General features: G+C 34.0%; 1 non-coding gene across 1 annotated transcript; it reads right to left on the minus strand.

Moving 5' to 3' along the window:
- Positions 1-215: 215 nt before the first annotated feature.
- Positions 216-321, minus strand: LOC129053545 (U6 spliceosomal RNA). The gene has a single exon (XR_008518334.1). It is a non-coding gene; the product is annotated as a U6 spliceosomal RNA (small nuclear RNA).
- Positions 322-14,150: the final 13,829 nt, after the last annotated feature.

Consider the following 14,150-nt stretch of genomic DNA (forward strand, 5'->3'; position numbering starts at 1 on the left):
AATTTCCGTTCTTTTGCATTTGCTGAGGCGTGTTTTACTTCCAATTATGAGCAAGATTTTATAATTAGTGCCATGTGGCACTGAGAAGAATATATATTCTGTTGGTTTGGGGCAGAGAGTTCTGTAGATGTCTACTAGGTCCACTTGATCCAGAGCTGATTTCAAGTCTTGAATATCCTTGTCAATTTTCTATCTTGTTGATCTGTCAAATACTGAAAAATATTGAATGCTTCATGTATTTGCATGTCATCTTTGTGCTGGGATCATACTAGTTTTCCTGTATCATTCCAATTTTAGTATATATGCTGCTAAAGTAAGCACTACCTTCCATTTATAAACAACAAAAATAAGACACAATATTTAGAAACACAGATTTTGAGTATTTAACAAAAATCATTACAGGACTGATATTCTCCAGGGAGAAACCAACCAAGCCAAACAAACATCAAGTAAATCCTACATTGACTCCAGCGTTTTGCCTGGAGGTGATGAAGGATAATATTAATTCAAAATAGTGATAATTTAAGGGTGGAAAATTGAATCTTTAAATCATCCACTAAATATAGTACTGCTGCATACCTAATAGCTTCCCAAACTAGTAGCAGCAAACAACACAGCAAACCATCTCACAATTTCTACAGCTTGAAGAACCTGAACTCAATTTGACTGGGTTTTCTGCCTCATGATTTCTTATAGACTACAATGAAATTTTAATTCAGGGGTATGATTTCACAGGAAGGCTCATTAATTCTGGGTTCATTTTTTAAGGGCTATAGCACTCAGGGCCTCTGTTTCTACCTGATTTTTGACAGGAGGCCACTTTGTTGGCTTCTCCAATATGGCATCTTTCATTTGTTTTTATTAAAGCATACAAGCTGAGAAGGTGACAGACAATGTTCTATTGAAATTGGAAGCACATATAAGACAGAAAGAGGCAGATTGCTACATAAGGTTTTTGTTTTGTTTCATTTTCATTTGGGTTTTTTTTTTTTTTTTTTTTTTTTTGCTTTTTGTTTGTTTGTTTTTTTGATTTTTTGAGATGGAGTCCCTGTCTTCCAGGCTGGAGTATGGTGGTGCAATCTTAGCTCATTACGAACTCCATCTCCCAGGTTAAAATGACTCTCCTGCCTCAGCCTCCTGAGTAGCTGGGATTATAGGCATGGGCCACCATGCCTGGCTAATTTTTTGTATTTTAAGTAGAGATGGGTTTTCATCATGTGGGTCAGGCTGGCCTGGAACTCCTGTACTCAATTGGTCCACCTGCCTAGGCCTCCCAAAGTGCTAAGATTACAGGCATGAGCCAACATGGCCAGCCATCTACACCATGTTTTGCTTTCTGAAAAATTCAGTGCTGTTAGAATAATCTTCTCAATAACTGGCAGGATATCAATTTGAGGAACTCATGTAGCCCCACTTAGTGCTATGCACACAAAAAAACAAAACAACAGAAACAAAAGCATATGATTCCAAGTATTGATTAAGTAAATCTAGCTGTGGAACAGAAAATAAAGTTTTTAGAAGGTATTAGTAGGAACAGTTCTTTTTGGCATTAGAGTAAGTAAGAGTTTTTCAAAGAAGATGCAAATGTGTTTCATCATAATTTAATCAAGGAATTAGTAAGTCATACTTACTTAAACTCCAAATATTCTGTTCTGCAAAATGTGCCATGACAAGAATAAAAGTTTCTGCCCGGCAGAGCATGTGCACCTGTAATCCCAGCAACTCTGGAGGCTAAGGTGGGAGACATGAGCCTAAGAGTTTGAGACCAGCCTGGGCAACATAGTGAGATCCTGCCTCAAAAAAAAAAAAACAACTTTATAGATGTGATGAATAGATTCTACCAGGATGTGTGTTTTATGTCCAAAATATATAATGGATTCCAAATGAAAATGTGTGAATAATTTACTGGCTTTTTAAAAAAGCATATCTAATTTCCCAATAAACTTAATAAAAGTGTCTAGCAACAAGGGAAGGGATACAAACCACCATGATATAGCAGTAAATACTCACTTGAACTAAACAAAACGAAACTCACAAAACAGGTCAGAATGTGTATCTCCTGAACTAGCACATAAAACTTTATGCTGGCTGGCTGGGCACAGTGACTCACACCTATAATCACAGCACTTTGGGAGGCTTCGGTGGGAGGATCACTTGAAACCAGGAATTCCATACCATCTTGGACAGCATAGTGAGACCCAGACACTACAAAAACTAAAAAACTAGCTGTGCATGTGGTGATCACGTGTATTCCCATGACTTTTGAAGCTGAGTCGGGATGATCACTTGAGCCCAGTTGTTCTATACTGCAGCGAACTATGACCATACCACTGTACTCCAGCCTAGGTGACAGAGCAAGATCCTGCCTATAAAAGCAAAAGCAAAAACAAAACCACAATATCTTAAAGCTGAATGAGTAAATTCCCTAGCACCTGGAATTTTCACTCCAATATATGTGCCCAAGAAAATATTGTACACAGTAAACCTACTGGCACACATACAATACAGTTCATGATAGCATTTTTTTAATAATCTCTACATGGAAACAATCAAGGTAACCATCAACAAAAGATCCATAAAGAGATTCTGGAAAGGCTACATAGCAAAAAAAAATGAATGTGCCAGTGCCAAGCAAGACAGAATGATAAATTTGGTGAACATAATGTTGAATAAAACACTTAGGCAGAATTGCAAAAGAACATAGTATAGATTTCCATCATTCTGTGCCTGGATTTGCATAGTGCTTTTCCAGCATCCTGATGTGGTGGCAGTTCACTAAGCTGTATTCATACGATTTGTGCACTTCTCTGTCTGCATATTGTAATTCAATAAAGTGAGTGTATTTAAAAATGAAACAATGCTGCATCAATATTCCCAAGGACTTGTCAGGCTGGATGAAACTAGAATTACATGATGATGAAACCATCCAAAGAAATAACTATCCAGTGGGTATTTCTGCTTGTATATCTACTTTAGTCAGAACTTGGGACACATCAGAGAGAAGTTCTTGAGAAACTCCATGATAAAACAACTGTGAATTATTTAGAAAGCAAGCTTACAATTGTAAAACTATACCTTTACTTCCATGAAACTCTTTTTTGACCACCACCAAACAAAAAAGGTTTGTGAAGCATTATATATCATTCCATTTCCTTTCACTTCACAGTGATTCAATCTTTTCTAAAATATTGTGATTTTGTTACCAAAAACAATGGAAAAAAAAAGACAAGTAACTGTATAATTCTTTTTGAAATTTTTGCAGATTTCTTTAGAAGAACTTACAATGGATCTTCTGAATATATTCTATTCCTCTGAATTTTATTCAAATAAGGAAAACATTACCATTTTATTTTACAATCCCTATTGAAAGCATTTAGAATAAAGTCATATGTTCACTTCTAAATATTTTCATTTATATTCAGAGTTGTCATTTTAAATTACAGCTAGAATATTTACCTGTGCTATAATTTAACACAAAGATTAGAAACCTCAAACAGAAACATTTTGAGAAGGATTAATCATTAAGAAAGTAATGATGAGAAAAAAATATATATTTTTTGTGGGATGAGATCATGAGTAGGCTTATTCTACTTAAAAACATAGTATAACTTTATGTTTCATGAATTTTTATATACATTTTCATGGTTGTGAAAAGGAACTCAAATAAAGCATATTCACACAATGCAACGTATTGCTGAAAATAATGTTTTTCTTATGTTAGGGACAGCCATAGTAATTTATGAGTTAAAAATTGTATATGAGAAGGATGAAAGCAAGAACATGAACAACTGTAGTAAAAGCCTGCTGAGCATGAGACAGAAAATTGAATTTAAGCTAAGGAAGAGTAATTTTAATACCACTAAAAGGTAAGCAGGTCTTCTAGGCATTTCTGAGGTGGATACTTCCAAATTGTGATGAACTGATTAAAGGACACTCTCCAAAGACAAGGATAAAACAAATTATTCAAAGTATTTGCAATGCAAATGTACCCTTTGTTGAATGAAAGCAAGAATTATGTAGTGTTTATTAGATAAAATGAAGAGATAACATGGTTATACAAAATTTACCATGAACACAGGTCATGAACATAGGTCTAAAGATTGTAAGTTGAAATGATTGCAGTTTGACTAATCAAATCAACCTTAGACAAGTTGTGGCTACAAATGGCAGTGATTCTGAGCTGTTTGTATGATTTTATCTTTAAAGATTATTTTCGAGAGGCTTTTTCAAATTGACAATATATTAATCCAGGAAGAGGTACGCATTGTATCTGGAAGGGGTCTGTATCAGTATCAATGGATACAATTGTTAAAATCGATGCAATTGTTATAAATGATCCAATTGTTACAATTGATCCAATTGTTACAACTGATACAATTTTAACAAAATGTTAAATAGCAGCCAGAAAAGATTTGCAAAAAAAATTACAACAATTGAATCACACTTATTATTTTGATAAGAAACATCCTTTCAGCCTAAATAAAAGGAGGTTATATAATAACACATGAATCTGACTCTGACTCACAATATCTAAGTGAATTGACAAAGTTTTATTCTGTTACTTGGTAGGTTGTGGCGTTTTTCATGACTTTAAGTTCCCCATTTCACCCTATTGATAGGAAACCTTAATTGTATTTTGATTGCATGCAGGAAAACTAACTGAAAGCTTAAGTATATGAAAAATGCAAGATACACATTTTTTCATAGACTGTACCAGTGAAATATATTCAGGGAATAAAAGAGCACTTGGATACAAAAATGTACTCTTGGATTTGTTTATTAAGTAGTTTGGGTGTAGTGTAGAGCAAACTGTAATGAAGTCTATGTATAATGCCATATTTCAAAATGTTATTTTGGATTAACATTTTAGGAAGTACAGGCTCATGGAAGAAATGATGTTCAGACAATGGTCATAGGTTCAGAAAAAAAAAAAAATTAAAGAAGGACCCCTAGAGAAATTACTGAGGCTACAATAGATAGCAAAGATTATAGATGGTGATGCAGGAGGAGATAAAGCTATTCAATTCTGATTTATGACATCAAATCTTCAAAAAAAATTTGTAGAAAAAATGTGCCTTGAAATGTTTAGTCTCAATAAAAGATAATTTATTGAGCAAACCAATCTGTGACAGCATTATTTGCCTCAAGAAATATATAGTCTATCTAAGGAAGAGTATAATACAAATACATGCATTTTTTAAATTTCAGATTTTATGTTGAATGCAGGGGTATATCTACAGGTTTGTTACAAGGGTATATTGTGTGATGCTGGGGTTTGGGCTCTGACTGATCCCATTACCCATGTAGAGAGTGTTACTGTATTATGTACACCCAGGTATATATAATATATATATACACAAATATTAAATATCATAAGAAAGACAAATAACACATTACTAATATATTACTAATATAAAAGATGCATACATTACCAATAGGCAGAAACTAAATAAGGAGAAAATATTTAGATTAAATATTGAACATGGGTATTAAATTCACAGGCAGAATTGTGAAAGACTAGTGGAGAGTGATGTCAGTAAGTTAAGCTTGAGGTGAACATTTTTAAAGACAGGAACCACATGCAATTTCACTCGTTGCACTCTGTGGATTCCTAAAAATGTTTAAGCAGGAACTGACCTAAGATTAAGTTTACTTACATGGAATTGGAATGAAACTGGCCATATGGGTGATAGGTAATATATTTCAAAGCTTGCATGTCAGAATAGAAGTCTGTTCTTCTAAGAGTGTTCAGTTTTGATGATATATGGCAAAGGTATGACATTTTATCTGAGAGGAAATGTAGCCTGTGAAAATTTTAATGAAACTTTTGGCAGTCAAAATTATCCTACCTCCTGCTGGCCCTATGAGTAAGTTAAAAAAAAAATACCATTAAGTCTCAGTTTTGTTTTTTTGATAGGAAATAATCACTCCTACACAGATCATAAATTAGGTGGACACAGCAAACACACAGGTGATTTTTCACTTTACTCATTTGGTTTCTATTAGACACAGCATTGTCTCAATTGATTTCAATCCAGAACCAAGAAAAATGGCACAAAAATTCTTATTTTAACTCTAGTAACAAAAAGGATTGAGTTATTCTGTTAAGTAAAAAGAAATTATTGAAGAGTTTGGACCTCCTCTTTTGTATATGCAATTACAAATCAACAAAGGATTAAACACTTTTTTTAGTTATTATGTTTTTAGAGCTGGGGTCTTGCTCTGCTGCCCTGGCTGGAGTGCAGTGATGTGATCACAGTTCAGCAAAACCTTGACCTCCTGGGCTCAAGCAATCTTTCTGACTCAAGATTTGACACTTTACTATAATATATTTCAATCATAAGTTAATTTGAAATTGATTTCTAATGAAGACAAAATGAAATATTAGTAATTAGGACATATATTGGTTAAATTTAGTTTAGCCTCAAACTGGCTTCTGTCATATTTTAAGTTCATCCTTATGGTTTCTCTATACATAGTGAACTGGAACTTAAATGGATGTTTAAACAGACTGAAACATCCTCTTGTGCCCCTCCCCAAGTTTGGCCAATCGAAGGGAGCCAAGTGCTCAAACCGTGTTCAAATAAGGGACAGCCTGCTATAACCCTCTGGCTGTTCCTGTACATCATTTTTGTATTCTGTACCTCATTCTCCTTTTTCTGTCCATAAATATTCTTTGACTATCTGGCTGTGCCAGAAACTTTCTGAGCTGCTATGGTTTGAGGCTGTCTGATTTTGGAATCTTTCTTTGATCAGTTAAACTCTGTTAAATTTAATATGCTGAAAGTTTTTATTTTAACAATAATATACATATATATATATATATACAGTGTATGTGTATATATGTCTTTGTGTATTTATATATAATGTGTGTATATGTGTACATATATCTAGTTTTATGTATATGATTATACATATATAGAATTCTACATATACAATTATCTGTAAAATGATTCCAAAAATATATAGAAAATTCCATATATAAAATTCTGTATGTGTGTGTGTGTCTATTTTATATTATTTTCCTGCCAGCTGTCCTAGCATTTGTTCCTCTCTTTTGTTGGGTCAATGCATCCTAAGGATTTTTTCTTGATTACATTCCTTGGGCACTCTGCAAACTCCTCTGGGGGAAACTCCAGCCCTTAGAGCACTGGCTGCTCCTAGCAGTGTGCAGGAGGTGGTGCTAATACTTGGTGTGTTAAACAGACACTGCTATGGCTCATAGCCAGTCTCAGGTGGAGATTCTTGCTCAAATTCCAAAATTGGCACTGAAAGGAAAACATAAAGTAGAAATAGAAATCTCATCTCTGAAAAATACTGACTCTCTAGGTTAACTCAGGGGTCAGGTACTCTCTCTGTTGCCCCTTGTGGCATGGAAGATACATATTATAAAGATAACTTTAAAGTATTCTTTTGAACCAAAAATGTAGACTATTTCTCCCTTACATGAATATTTAAACAATTTCAAAATTAGTAAATGTATATTCAATTATTGGACTGTTTTTGTGTTATTTCAAGTGGAATCTTTTGGAAAATGCTCTTTGATTCTTTCTGGGATATAAAAATACAATTTTATTCACAATCTTGTAGAATCACTTAATAATTTCCATAGTTCGTCCATAGTTTCTTTCAGATTTTTCTATTGACTGGATTGTGACACTTAAGAATAATGTCCCATTTCTCTCTTCCTTCCCTATATACATAGATCATGTTTGTTTTTCCTTGAGTGACTTAATTAAGATATCCAGAACCATGATGAAGAAGAGTGGCTTATTAAGTTTTTCATAATTTTTAAAATGTATTTTGCCATTGTTATAATATCTAAATGAGATATTTTACACATATTCTTGATCAGATTTAGGAATGTCTCTTTCATCTCTACTTTGCTAAACATTATTTTAGACACATCAATGCCTTTTGAATTTTATAATAATTCGCACAATATATAAAAATAATATTATGTTTTTTCTCTTTTTATGTTAAGTTACATTGATTGCATATTAAATGAATACTAGTTCAACAGATAGGAATTGCAAACAAAAGAGTTTGAGGAATGATGAAAAGCAGGCCAAAACTAGCAGATGTTAACTCCTGAAATGAGACACACTTGGTGGTTTACACATTTATACTTTGTCATTTAGCTTAAGAGCAACATCAGTTGGAGTGAGATAGGCAATTAGAACTAAAAAAGAAATCAATGTCATTTTTTTCTAGAGGTATCTCAATGGAATGTCTTGAAACAAAAGATTCATTGGATTAACAACTATACTCAAGTTCTGGAGTAGTGAGTGAACTGTCAATTCCTGGTAGGAAACCTCAGGAGATCCCGCCAAAACCAGCAGCAGAAGACTGAAACACAGAAGTGCGTTTCATTTGCTGCCACCCACAGGAAAGGGATTTTAGAGTTTGAGTCTTGCTTAGTCAGAAGGTACTCTAGTACATGGCATTAACTCCTAAAGTGTGGAGTTAAACTCCTAAAGTCCACACTTTAGGAGTTAATGCCATGTACTGGAGCTTATAGAATTGATCTAAGGCTAACTGGAAAACCAAAAACAAACACACTAACAAAAAATAAATCCAGTCCTTCACAGAACCAAGACTATCAACCAGTCATATAATAAGAATAACCAAAAATTGCTCGAAAGGTCGTAAGTACCAAAATTCTCTGCAATATACAATCCACCATGAAAAAGTAATAAATATCTATTGCAAATAGACAGACAATTATGGCCTGTATTCCAGAGAAAAAGCAGAGAAAACAACTGAATCCAAAATAATGCAAATATTGAACTTAGCAATCAACTCCTTTAAAGCCATAACTACACATATCTTCAAAGATTTAAAGGACAACATGATGATAAGGAATGAATGGAGAACTCATCAGGGTAAAGAAAGATTTTTTTTTTCCTTTTTTATAATATATTTAAAGGTACCTTATGATATAAAGTGTAATTTGTGTCATTTCATTGTAGAGTCATTAAAATGTGTAGATATTAAGTTTATGGCAACCAAAGTACACATGGAGCTAATTTGGATTATACTAAGGTTCTTACTTATAAGTGAAGAGGAATAGTAATAATTACATTATTATTATAAGCTATATTAAATATGCTGGGTGTGGTGGCTCACACCTGTAATTCCATCACTTTGGGAGGTTGAACCGGATGGATCACTTGAGGTCAGGAGTTTGAGACTAGCCTGGCCAACATGGTGAAACCCCATCTCTTCTAAAAATACAAAAATTAGCTGGGACATGGTGATGCACACCTGTAACCCCAGCTAGTCAGGAGACTGAGGCAGGAGAATCACTTGAACTCAGGAGGCAGAGATTGCAGTGAACTGAGATTATACCACTGCCCTCTGGCCTGGATGAGAGAGTGAGACTACATCTCAAAAAACAAAAGCAAAAGAAAATATTCCATAGGCTATATTAAATAAAAGATGCTTGTTTACTTTCCTATATCAGCTAGAAAAGTAATTTTAAAAAGAGCTGTAGATAAATAACCATTAGACAAATTACAACATTAAATATTACTTGCACTCCTTGGGAGAAGTTAGAAAGCTATCTACTGAGAAATGGAATTAATAGGTCAGAAAAATAGAATCAATGGGCAAATATAAAATGAACAGAAAGATACTATACCTAAGCCTACATGTATCATTAACTACATTGAATATAAATAGATACGACATTCCAAGTAAAAGCAGAAATTGGCATTTTAAGTTTTCTTAAAAATACTCAAGTTAAAGTTTTCTAAAAGAAATGCATGATTTCTTTTGTTCTCAACTTCTTATTTGATCCTTGTTACTGTCTGCCTGAGTAAGTTGCTGTATTTGTTTACTAGAACTGTGTTATGCATATACTATCATCTGTTGGGTATATTATCTTGTTGATGAGCATCTGAGCTATTGTCAACTTGAGGCTGTAATGAATGAAACTGAAATGAATATTCATAAACAAGTGTCTTTGTCTACATCTTATTTGAATTATCTTGGATAAACAACAAGTGAAATTTCTTGGTCATAAAAAGGACATATAAATTTAACTTTCAAACAAATGGCAAAGCATTTGCCCAAGTGGCTGAATCCATTTCTATTGCTACATGCTTCAAAATGTGAGAGTTCCTGGTGCCCCATTATAAGAATGGTGTAGACTCTATGATAAAAAAAAAAAAAAAAAAAAAAAAAGACGGAGGAAGAGAAACATTTGCTTTATTTATTTCCACATGCCTACCTTCATAAGCCTTTCTCAAAAGCCAATCTCAGACAAATTTGCCTAGCAAAGTAAAATATTGGCATGAGTAAAATATACAAATAGCAACATGAACCACTGCACCTGGACTATTTTTATGCATTGTTGATCATTTTGTCCTTTTGCTTTTAACTAAGCTGTTTCAGAGGATACGCCAATTGAGGAAATTTAGAAAACATCAAAATGTAAGACAATAGGTGAAGTAAACTTTCAAGAACATGAAAATAGATTAACGGATTGGGATGGCAAGGGAACAGGGAAAGAAGAGAGTAACAAATTAAGAACTGGAGATACAATGTGCAAACATGGTCATCAAAGGCAGATACAATCTGACATATAATTAATGTATCACTGTCACAGCTCTTTCAAGAAGGTTAATTTATTTATTGAATTGTAGATGTTATTATATTAGCCAAGAATGAGAACTGCATGGAAATGACTGTTCATCTCATGCAAAAGACAATCCTTAAGAATATAAGGAAGCAGATGTGTTGCACAAAGTTTGAAATGATTCAGGCATATTTCACGTAACATAGAATTAATGACTGTAACTTTTTAATAAAAATGTGTGCAATAGTAATGTTTTGATTGTTTTAACTTAATAATAACATATTTTATTTGCATCATAGTTATCTTAAAATTTCAAGGAAATAAAGTATAGGTGTTGAATACAACTTTCTAGGAAATGTCTCATAGCATTTACTTTGCTTAATTTAAAATAAAATTTGGATCCCAGAACTATTAAGATTCACATTCGAAGATTACCTTGATCATTTGGAATTTGCATATTATCAAAAGATATCATTTGAAGAGTTTTACTTTTTTCTATAGCTCTTCAAAATAATAAATAAATGCATTTACATCTGCTTTAAACTCACATATTCAAAGATAACGCTGAAAAATACTAACAGAACTCCAACATCCTGTATTAATACTTTTAATTACAAAGAAAATGAGAACATGAGACCCTAAAATTTAGTGGGAGAGGCAGAAATTAAAATGAAATACAGACATGAAGATCTAAATTATGCTGGTTTTCAAATACCGCATATAGCATCAGAGCTCAGGAATTTATTGACTGTTGAGATTTTGCACAAGTTCATTATCTTGTATGCATCTGATTCTTATATATGTGAAATAAACATAAAAATAAATACCTACTCCATGGAGTTACTGTGAGAATTCAATAAGTTAATACTTGGTAAGCGATTGCAAGGATGCCTGGCAGGTAGTAAGATACTATTCACAACATAGTAAATTGCGGCGGTGCGTCATAGCTCACGCCTGTAATCCCAGCACTTTGGGAGGCCGAGGTGGGCAGATCACGAGGTCAGGAGATCAAGACCATTCTGACTAACACGGTGAAACCCTGTCTCTACTAAAAATACAAAAAAAAAAGCCGGTCGTGGTGGCGGGCGCCTGTAGTCCCGTCTACTCAGGAGGCTGAGGCAGCAGAATGGCGTGAACCCGAGAGGCGGAGCTTGCATTGAGCCGAGATTGCGCTCCTGCACTCCAGCCTGGACGACAGAGCGAGACTCCGTCTCAAAAAAAATAAAATAAATAAATAAATAAATATATATATACACACACACACACACACACATATATGCACACATATATATTTGTTCAAAACATATTTAGAGTTGACACAACTATTCAAAAGAATTAACTAAAATTTTAGCACCAAATAACCTCTAAAGAAAAGTGAATTTAATGGCAGTGAAAATCTATAATCATTAATTAAAATTTCTTACTTATTAAAAATTACTGCTTACTGATAACAACCTTCACTACACTGGGATATGTAGCAATTTTTTTTATCCCTTTTGATGAGCTCTGTGTGATTAGAGTTAAAATATGTGATGAAAACCATGTTCCAGGTAAAGGTGCAATCAACCCTGGTCATATAATGGCATACGGTAGTCAAATTATTTTCTTAGATTATATTCTATTGAGAAATAATATCCACAATGCCTACCATATGTATAAAAATTGTACATCAAGAGAAGATAGTTTATGAAAAATTAAAATAAAATGGCTGTGAAATTAAAGAAAGCAGTTTGGAACTATGGACACACAAGATTTTACTTTGTTTGCCTTTTGCTATTTTTGCACATTTTGCATGCTGCAATTCCCTAGAATTATTTGGTGGTCAGTTCTGGGCATCCTAAGTAGTTATGAAAAAAACTGTGTCTATCTTTTAGTATCTTCAGCAGGACAAAGAAAAATTCTTATTGGTCTTCTCCAATTCACTGACGATAATAAAAGTTTGATCTCTGAATTATTAAGAGCCACAGGGCTGATGGCTGAGTCGACCATATTCCAGTTTCCTGGATGCTGTAAATTTATCTAAACACAAATTAGACACAGGAAGAGATAAACATTGCTCATCCACCATGATAGTTGAGTTTGCCTTTACTTTGCATGAACAGCTAAGAGGTTATGCCTCAGCAGATAGAATTTATGAATTCTTGGTTGGATTTTTAGGACCTGATTGTTGATGTGGCATTGCAGCATCTACTTTGCCAGTAACCTTATACAAAATTATGCTTTGTTAAGTAAGAAGTTTATATTATCAAGAAACTCATCCAGGTGGCACTGATGAACCTTAAATGTTATATTAAATAAACATTGGGTTTTGACATTTAGTATCTAAGCTAAACATAAATCACAAGGCACAAATGTAATTGTGCACGATACCTTCTGTTTATTTGTTTTTTCCATCATAGTTATTAGAAGAATCAAGAGAAAAAGTCACTGATACATTCTTATTTTCTCTTAGCTATACTGCTAAGTTTATATTTCATTCTTTCTCAATTTTAGTACTTGGTCTTTGACATCCTTGTAATTGAACTAAGTGTCCTCTGAACCATAGCTTTGGATCCTATCACTTGCTAAAATTTGTATGTATGTATCTATGTATGTATGTATATATATATATGTATGTATCTTACAGACAGGGTCTTGCTCTGTTGCCAAGGCTGGATTATAGTGGTGTTATCCTAGCTCACTGTAGCTTCAAACTCACGGGCTCAAGTGACACTTTCCCCTCAGTATCCTGAGTAGCTGGAACCACAGGCATACATAACCACATCCAGCTAGTTAAAAAAGAAATTATAGACAGGTCTTGCTATGTTGCCCAGCCTTTTATCCAAGTCTTAATATCAATAAAACTACCTTGGTCATTTGGTATTTCTGCATTGTAAGCCTTCTTTATTTTATTTTATATCACTTAACTTGCAAAAGGAAGTTATTACTGCTGCCCATGAAATTATCATCAATCTCTTGTTCTTTTATTTATTTATTTATTTATTTTTGATGCTGGGTCTTACGTGTTGTCCAGGCTGGAGTTCTGTGGCGTGATCATAGCTCACTGGACACTTGACTTTCTGGGCTGAAGTGATTCTCCCACTATAGCCTCCCAGGTAGCTGGTACTATATGCTCATGCCATCAGTTCTAGCTAACTTTTTTGTAGAAATAGGGTTCTGACTATATTACCCAGGCTGGTCTCGAACTCTTGGGCTCAAGTGACCTACCAGCATTGGCCTCCCAAAGTTCTGGGATTATAGGCAGGATCCACTGTGCCTGGCCCAATCTTTTATTTTTATTAGGAAAAATTCAGGTGGGAAAGAAGTCTGGAGAAATCTGGGAAAGGCTCTGTGAGCCAGCAGTAAATAAGGATAGTTTAACACAGAATGAAGGAGAAAAGAAGAGAAGCATGTCTGGCTTATGTGGAAGAATGTTAGCTACCATGCATAAGCAACCACCTTTGCAAACATGCTGGGATAGATTTTGAAGGGCATCCACTGGTCTTGAATCAATTAATAGCATCTGTAGCAAGATGCTAAAGAGCCATACCACAATGTTGCCTCACTACTAATTTTCTCTGGTTTCTCT

This window comes from Pongo abelii, chromosome Y, assembly GCF_028885655.2.
Source record: "Pongo abelii isolate AG06213 chromosome Y, NHGRI_mPonAbe1-v2.0_pri, whole genome shotgun sequence".
NCBI classification, from domain to species: Eukaryota; Metazoa; Chordata; class Mammalia; order Primates; family Hominidae; genus Pongo; species Pongo abelii.